Source organism: Jaculus jaculus, chromosome 9 (assembly GCF_020740685.1).
Source record: "Jaculus jaculus isolate mJacJac1 chromosome 9, mJacJac1.mat.Y.cur, whole genome shotgun sequence".
In the NCBI taxonomy this organism is placed as follows: Eukaryota; Metazoa; Chordata; class Mammalia; order Rodentia; family Dipodidae; genus Jaculus; species Jaculus jaculus.
In genome coordinates this window covers 24,885,360-24,894,959 of record NC_059110.1, presented here as the reverse complement: position 1 = coordinate 24,894,959, position 9,600 = coordinate 24,885,360, and the positions used below count along the sequence as shown (strand labels likewise).

At 40.5% G+C, this 9,600-nt stretch overlaps 1 pseudogene; it reads left to right on the top strand.

Annotated features, from left to right (window-relative positions):
• Window positions 1-8,114: 8,114 nt before the first annotated feature.
• LOC101596371 lies at window positions 8,115-9,317 on the top strand (annotated as a pseudogene).
• Window positions 9,318-9,600: the final 283 nt, after the last annotated feature.

Sequence of the window (9,600 nt, the reverse complement as noted above, 5' to 3'; positions counted from 1 at the left end):
CACCTGTGTGTGTGTGTTTGTGTGTGTGTAATATTTATTTATTTATTTATTTGAGACCAAAAAAGGAAGGAGAGAGGAGGGAATTCCAGGGCCTCTTGCTGCTGAAAATGAACTCCAGACTCATGTGTTAACTTTGTTTATGTGGGCACTGAGGACTCAAACTCAGATTGGTAGGCTTTGTAAGCAAGAAACTTTGGCCACTGACCCATCTCCCCAGCCCTATATTTCCTTTGAACAGGCTCATTGTTTTTTCATAAATCAACACCTATTTTATCAATTTTAATTAATTTCTATTTGTAAGTGTGTGTATGTGAGTGTGTGTGTGTGTTATATGTATTGTGTTCATGTGAATGAATATAGTTGCACACATGCCACGATGTCCAAGGGGGATCTTCACATCTTGTTTAAGGTAGTTTCAAATAAACAGCTTTATATTTACTTTAATTCACTTATTTTCACAGCTGTATGTTTGTGTGTTATGCAAACAAACAGACATGGATATGACAGTCTCTTGCCTCTACAAAGAGATGACCATTTGGCTTTAAGTGGGTTGCTGAGGAATTGCCAGTGAGCAATCTCTCAAGTCCTTTTATTTTATTTTAAATGATACTTCATAATGTGGCTTTATTCAAAATGTCACAAGGTCAATGTCAGCAACGTCAGGAATTGGGAGCAGCCACCTGGGGAGTTCTTTTACACATTCTGTGTTGTGGGGGATTTGTCTTCTTGAGTAAACCACGGAAGAGAACTCCAGAATCAGTCACCATGAAGTAAACTAGGAGGTTATTGAGAGCCAGCTTTACCACCGATTTAAACATGAACACTAAGAGAGGGTTGGGGCACTTAGGGAAAGGACAGTCCATACTCAGGACATGGGTTGTGACTTATCCAGAGGGGGGAAAAAATCCCTCAGGTATTTAATAGCCTTATATATTAGTTTGATTGCTTTTGCAATTACATTATATAAAGGGTTTCAAGTGTGCTCTTTTTTTGTGCATGAGGTTATAGATCATAGATTAGCTCCTGAAGTCAAATAGGAGAACATATTGATGACAAGATAAATCCTTGGTCAGAAGGGTAGAAGGACTTATAATACATGTAGTTACAAAGGTAGAGAAATATATTTTAATTGTAATCAAAGTTCATAACCTTGTTTGTAAGAGTATCAGAAATTTATAGGCTTATACCTAGGAAAAGAGTAAACTTAAACACAAAGGTCACAAACCCTTTGGAAATAAGTATGATTTATTACTATTTAACATTAATTAAAATAGCTCTATGAAAAAGAATCTTCACTGTAAATTATGTTAGCTGTGCTGAAATTTTTGTCTCTCAGCTAATGATAGACATCAACCATCCTCTGATGATGAGAGATTCCTTTCCAATTTCATATCTTCATTGTTTTTTTCCCTTTTTATCCTGCCCCAGTCATTGTCTTACACACAATAACTCTATAAGTACATGAAGTTATATCTGTTTTTTATAGATCCCAACTTTAGGATCTTAAGGTTTTGGAATCCCCTTTGTTGCAGTCCTGTTCGAATTGCTGGTAGAAATCACCCAACCAAGAGCAGCTTCTGGGAAAAAGAGATTTATTTTGGCTTACAAGCTTGAGGGGAAGCTCCATGATGGCAGGGGAAAACGATGGCATGAGCAGAGGGTGGACATCACCCCTGGCCAACAGAAGGTGGACCACAGCAACAGGAGGGTGTGCCAAACACTGGCATGGGGAAACTGGCTTTAATACCTATAAGCCGGCCCCCAACAATACACTCCCTCCAGGAGGCGTTAATTCCCAAATCTCCATCAGCTGGGAACCTAGCATTCAGAACACCTAAGTTTATGGGGGACACCTGAATCAAACCACCACACCCTTAAATTACAAAAAAATTGAGTTTCCCCATTTGCATGTAAGATGTTCTTGTTTTGTAACCTGCAAAGAATGCTCAGTGCAGATGGTGAGTAGAGACATGGCAAGAAATCAACTCACCTGAGGTTTGATTTTACAAAAGAAAGTAAAGGAGAAAGCTCCTGAGCTGGGAAACAGGAAAGTAAATTAGGTATCAAGTGTGGGTGGATGGGATGGGTTACTTGAATGTATGTTGGGACTTTTGATAGGTTGATGAGATAGTATATGAAGCAGTTACTTTGTAGGCATGGATGAGTTCATAGTCCTCTGCCAGAAATGATTAACCAACTGATAGTTTAGTGGGTCAGTATGAGTTAGGGCTTTTGGATTTCAGCTCCAGGAGTCAGTTCTCTTGGTCCCACTGTGTACATTGGATCTATCGGGGCATGCAGAGTATCAGTCCATTCCTTTGGGGCCTGTAACCCCCCACTAGCTATCTACAAAATGAGAGTTACCTTACTCTTGATTCCTGTCAGAGTGGAGGCAGAGGTGGAAACTCAGGCTCTTGTCTGTTTTGCATAGTATTCTTTCTACCAGGCCATGCTTCGACGTAGTATAGAACTGAAAATGGTTCCTCACAGAGGAGAGCTGATTATTCATTACTGATACAAGCTCCTGTGGAGATTTCTGAAGTTTTGGTCAGCAGTCATGGTGATGAATAAGCAGAACAATACAGCTAGGTTGATTCTAATAATAAGGAAAATTCTATGATCACCAAGCACTCCCCTAAGATTGATGCTACCTCTATCCCAGCATGCACCCAGGGGCTTGTAATATATTACACAGGAGGTGGAATGTTTGCATGGATTGGGGCTTGAGTGGGGCAACTACCCATGAGCTGGGAATTTTGGGAAAGGTAACTAAATGGCTATATAGTTCTCCATGACTCATGTAAGTATGTTATTTAGTCATTATTTCACCAAGCTAGACTTAAACAGAACTTTTACTTTGTTAGCCAGTGCTGTATGGACTGAAGAAATGTGTCTTTATACCTTTTATTGAAAAGTCACACCACATAAATAAATATATTCTCATCATTTTCAGAGATGACAAGGCTATCATTTCTACATATGGAAAAATTGTTCTGCATTAGAAGTTATTATACATACCAAGAAGCAGAAAACATCTACAATTTTCTTTTCTGTGGAGAAAGGAGTGATTTTAAAAGATTACATAAAAATGTGCTAAATGTGACATAAAACAATGTGCACAAGCTGTTTAAAATAAATATGACCTAAATTTATATTTTGATAAAACAAGCGTTTTTTTCAAAGCATAATATAGACTTTCAATATCTTTCCAATTTAAATGCAGAGGGAGCATATTCACACATCTATATTTAAGTGTTTTTTTTTTTTTTTCATTTTGAAACTGCTTTGGGAATGCAGTATAGTTTATATCCCTTTAATGCAAGGTGAGCAGTTTGTTGTTTGTCTTATCTCACTGACACATGATTTTAGCTCTTTAGTCATTAATAATTGTCTGAAAGCTGGTGTCTTATTATTATTATTATTTGATTATTATTATTTTGTGCTACAACAGAATACTTGAGACTGGATATTTTAACATGAACAGAAATGTGTTGCTTTGCATGTGTGGAGGCTGGCAAGTCCAAGACTAAGGATTTTCCATCTATCAAGTACCTTCTTCGTATAGGTAGCCATTGCTAAGGCAGAAGGTAATAAGAGCTAACCCTTTGGTAACATGACCAATCCTAAAAGACAGAGTGGAGTCCCTTGTAGTCTATTCACCTCCTAAGGGTCCCACATGTAAATATTGCTAAAATACAGTTAAAGCCAATATATATTTTGAGTGTGATGACATTAACTACCTACTGATCATAATGCTTCATTACCAGGGTTCTTCAGAAAACCATAAAGTAGAGCATGCACCTAATTATAAGAGGGCACTTGCTAGATTGTCCTAGAAAGCAACTAATTCTGAATTAAACATTCCTGCTTTGAGGGAGGCTTATAATGTGCATGTGTGCTATTTAGGTGTTGGGGAGGGGGCAGAGGACTTTTGCAAAGCTGTCTGGAAATGGTGCAGTTCCAGGGATATCAACTTCATGACTCGTCATCACCCATCCTGCATGGACTTTTCAGGGATGCAGATCCCTTTGCGTCTGATTCTGTAGGTACTCTCTAAGCCATTTTCAGATTAGCCCCGGTGATCTCATCCCTCCACCAAATACAAGGTGTGGCATTGTTTCTTGGCCTGGAGTTAGTTCCCCATAAGTGGTGAAGGGCTATTTGCTCCTCCCACCCCAGGAAAAGTGAGGCAACACAACAGTCCTGGGATTAGAGTGCAAGAATCGATGACCACTTGCAGACTGCAGAGCCGGGAAATCTCATTGCTGCTCAGTCCAAAAAGCCACAAACCCCACAACTATGAGGCAAATGATAAAAAGCCCCCGTCTGAAGCCTAAGGACTAAAATCTCCCTAGGGATAAATTGAGGCAGGTCCGTATTGAAAAATGGAGAATGTGGGTCGGATGTTCATGGTTAACATCAGCAGAAAAACACCCATTCGTGACAAGTATGAGATGTGGGAAGCCGAGCTCGCTGTCAACTTCTGTTGTTTTATTCCCAGCATGACAGTAGCGTCCTACACAGCGGCACACGTGTTGAGGGAAGATCTTCTTCACCAAGTTAAGCGATATCCAGGCCACAGTTTCTCTGAAATCATTTTTGCAGACACATAAAAAGTTATATTTTACTAATACTTTAGGCATTCCTAAATCCAGTAAAATTTAGACCAAAAACTAATCATTACATACATAGGAAATTTATTTGTGAGAAATATATATTAACATAAATATAGCACCTTATGCAGTCAAATAAGAACAAAAGGTAGCCCAGTTTAAATTCATTTTACCAGTAAGTAGTCAATCAGATCTTTATGGCTGATGTAGCAGGGATCAAAAATCTTGATGGCTTAAAGAAAAAAAAAAAAAAAAAAAAAAAAAAAAAACATCATTCCTTCAAAGTTTTGGCAGCTAAAACTCTACAGTCTTGTGCTACAAGCAGTAGCCTAGCAGTTAAGATCACAAGGAACTGGGAAGGCCTGAGGTACTGTTGAAGTTGCACCCCAAGCAGGACTCTCATAACTAGCTGGTCATGGCCTTGTGCATCTGCAACCCCAGTCCCATAAAGGGAGTGAGACTAGAGAATCCCTAAAGCTCTGGAGCTCATGGGAAAACCGCAGACTCTAGGGTCAGGAAGAGACTCCTGCTCAAGTAAGAGCAGGTGGAGGGAGAAGCGATGCCACAAGACGTGACATTCTGTTTTGGCCACCACGGGTAAGCACACCCTTCCATAGTTGGGTACATGCAGTACCTCCTGGGCATAAACATTGGCCAACACCACATTCACCATGCATACATACACGCACGTGCGCACACACACACACACACACACACCACCACCACCACCATATATAAGTAAAAAAAATAAATAAATAGAAGGTTTTAAGCTCGTCAGAGTAAGAGTGTTGGAATAACTGTGTTTCCACTACTGGATTAGTGACAACAGCTTTTCCCTATTATCTCAGTTCTGAGGGGCTGTGGCCATCTGTTGACCTGCTTTTAGATCATTGAATCAGTGTCTGACAATACATATCATATTACGTTCATCTTGTAGATGTCTTTCAACCTGCCTCAGTCTCTACTTTATTTACTCTGATTAGATCTAGAAGTGACCCAGTTAATCCAGCGTAATCTCCTCTGTCAAGATTCTTAATCACATCTGTAAACCTGGCAGTATTTACAAGTTACTGGGTTTTTGGACCTACTATATTTACACTGGCTCCATTTAACCCTCTACAACTGGATTAAACACATACACACACACACACACACACACACACACACACACACACACACACACACAGAGAGAGAGAGAGAGAGACAGAGAAAGAGAGAGAAGTACTTCTAATCTTCACTTTCAAAGAATATCCCCAATCTTAACCATAACAAGAGAAGGGAAATAAATGAATACAATGAGATCTGGTTCTTATATTTGACAGTGAAGATATAGTCCAAGAAGAAAACTAATCAATGAAAAGATAATATTGCCCACATAGTCATAAAATTACACTATGTCTTACTAACATGAGACTTAACCATCAGAAAAAATCTTTTAGTATCAAAACGTGGTTCTGATTCTCACCTATTAAACTAACCATGCATAGCATGGCATTCTATGTTGCCTAGGATACAGCATTGCTATAAGTATCAGACATTGTTCACACCATTTTAAGTTGGCACAAATTTTTCAAAATATGATTGGCTGTATGTATTGAGACATATGTTTTAACCTTTAACATGGTAATTAAATTCTCAGAATCTTTCCTGAGAAAGTATTCAGATAGACAGAAAATTAACAGCACAAACATACTTTTAATAACATATTTGTAAGTAATTGATGCCTTACAAATTAGGGTAAATTTTATTTAAAGCATATTCAGGTGAGAAAAATAAATTATTATAACTTTGAAAATAATAAATAGAAAAGAACAGAAAACAAACAGGTAGTGATTATACTATAAAAATATAATGTTGTACATGGATTATGATAGTGTTTTATAATGAAACCTTTAAATTTACCTACATTTAAAATATACTTTTTATTGTGAAATGTATAACCTACTATTTGGAGGGCTTTACTATGGTGATTTATCATATTTATATATCACTTTATTATGTTATCATTATTATTATTCATTTTGCATATGTGTTTGTGTATGTGTATGAAGTTGTGTGTCTATATGGGTGCACGCATGCCACAACACATGTGGAGGTCAGAGGACAACCTCAGGGTATTTCTCTTCTCCTTCCTCCTTCTTTTGAGACTATCTTGTTCTCCTGGCTGGCTCCCCCTCCCCTTGACTAGTACACATAAGAAGTGCAGACATGTGTACTTTGTGCCTTTATTTATGGGTAATGCAGAGGATCTTACTGGAACAGACAGCTTGTAAGCAAGTGCCTTTAATTACTGAGCCACCACCTCAGCCTGTATTTTTTCTTATCTAAAATTTAATCTAAACTCTCATGAAATATGATGAACTTGACACAGGAAACTTCCCTTCACATAATTAGATTTTATATAACTATGCTTCATGACATTTTCTTGTTACATATATCCCAACCCATCTTAACTGTCAATTATATTTTATTTTAATTTTACCTATTCAGTTTTTACTTTATTTATTCATGTTATCATCATCTATTTCTGTTAATGTCATGTTCCTACAATTTAGTGTAGGAAGTATTCTCTAACTTTCAGAAGATAAGAAAAGACCCCCACACATACCATACCACTTTATACCAAAGTCAGAGAATACTTTCTGACTAAATTTTGAGCTGAGTTGAGCTATTGACTGCTGTTCCCCATACCAAATGTAGATTACCTTGTCCTTTTTATTTCTCTTTCTGCCTACAATGAGGTGTTCTTCAATTCTTCTAGGTTAATAATTATCTTATTCTCATACCTTACCTGGAGACAAATGCTTTGTTTTGAAAAAGAAACTTCACATTTTATTTCTCTGAACATTTTAGAATTACTATTACAGGAGACATTAATGTAAGCTATACCATAGTTCCTAAAAGAAATAACATGCAGCATTTGTTAATTTTTTTGTTTATTATTTTTATTTATTTATTTGTGAGTGACAGACAGAGAAAGAGGCAGGTAGAGAGAGAGAGAATGGGTGCGCCATGGCCTCCAGCCACTGCAGACCAACTCCAGATGCGTGTGCCCCCTTATGCATCTGGCTGACGTGGGTCCTGGGGAGTTGAGCCTCGAACCGGGGTTCTTAGGCTTTACATGCAAGCATTTAACCGCTAAGCCATCTCTCCAGCCCTGCAGCATTTGTTAAATTCAGTTCACTGTATGAATGAAAATTAGAGTTCCATTTTATACTGCATTCCTTAAGAAGTCACTTATTCCTTTTCCTTCCATCACAGAGAAATGGCTAATAAAAAGACATGTTAAAAGAGAAAAATAAGGAACCAAATCAGAACCCTAGGGAGACCAAGATTATAGTCTCCACCAACAAGATCCAACTAGTTTTTTGTTTTTTTTTTTGCCAAAAGAGGGGCTACCTCCATCCAAATATCTAAATTAAAATTTTGTATCCCGGTGGCGCTGTGCAGAGGAGTGCCCCGGCGGAGCGTGCCCGGTCCGCCTTGGCTCGGGTCAGTGCCATGATCCAGGTGGACAGCGCCAAGTCCTACCAGGAGCTGAGCGAGGAGCTGGACCAGGTCACTGAGAGCCCGGAGCCGTCAGACAAGCGGGACAAGGAGGCTGTCCGACAGGTTCAGAGTCCAGGCGTGGTGGCGGTGCTGCTGGTGGGTCTCCAATCCTGATCATTCCTAGGACCCTCTGGGAAGAAGATCTCAAAGGCCCAGCTCTCAGCAGGACCCGTCACCAGTGCTGCTGCCCAGCTGGGCGGTCGGGCCCTCACTCCGTCCCTCCCCTGCAGTTATACGTGACACAGGCTTGGACCACGAGTCCACCTCCAGCGCCATCCGCCTCAGCAGGGCCGGCCTCAGGAACATTCATCGTCATCTACCCTCTGCTCGTGGCCGTGGCCGCCTTCTTGGTCTACCTGACCACCACAGACGTCCAGGAGAAGCTCAAGCACCCCGTCTTGTCCGTGTCTTCCAAGGAGGTGTATCACTACAACGCCCCAGGTTATTTATTGCCCTGGATGCAGGTCAGGCCCAGCTGCTCAGCTGTAGGCAATACTATGAGGTCATTTCACCTCTGACAACCCTGGCCAGCCTGGAGATGTGAACTGCACCACTAAGAGGGTCAACTACACCCATCCTTTCTCCAGTCGCACCATGAAGTCTGCCCTGATTGTACAGGGGCCCCAGGAAGTGAAGAAAGGGATGCTGGTCTTCCAGCAGATACGCCTGAACCAGAGCAGCAAGGACTTCAGTGCCATCGACTAACTCCTCTCCTCCTCTTTCCAGGAGTTCCTGCAAAGCCCAGACACAGCAGCCTTCGTGCAGACCTGTGACGGTGCCTACTCCAGCTGGAAGTTCTCCCGCAGCTTCCGCACCTGGGTCCACATGTCACTGGTGAAGACTGAGGAGGAGGATGGGCAGGAATCAGTAGAGTCCCAAGAGACCAGCGTGATTAACTACATTGACCAGAGAGGCCCAGCTGCAGAGAGAAGTGCTCAGCTGTCCTTTGTGGTCTTCGAGTGGAAAGATCCCTTCATCCAGAAAGTCCAGGATATGATCACGGCCAATCCCTGGAACACCATTGCTCTACTCTGTGGAGCCTTCCTGGCAGTTGTTTAAAGCAGCAGAGTTTGCCAAACTGAGCGTGAAGTGGATATCAAAACTAGGAAGCGGTTCCTTAAGAGAAGAGGCCAGGCTGCAGACTACGCAAGCTGAAGCCCTGTGCTGCCTAGACTGTGCCTGGATGAGGGCCTGCTCATTTCTCTGTCACAGACCGAGCCACAGCAATCCTGTGGATAACCTGAAAGTTATCTAAGTATTTAAATTATGAACAAACATTTTAGAGCTGTCCAATGACTTGGAAAAAGGGTTTGTGGGAGACGCCTTTCTTATCAGTTGCTCATTTTGTAGTTAAGCTCCAGCAGGTTAGCCAAGGCTCCACGTTTTGTTTTGTTTTGTTTTGTTTTGTTTTGTTTTGTTTTTAAGTTTTTCGAGATAG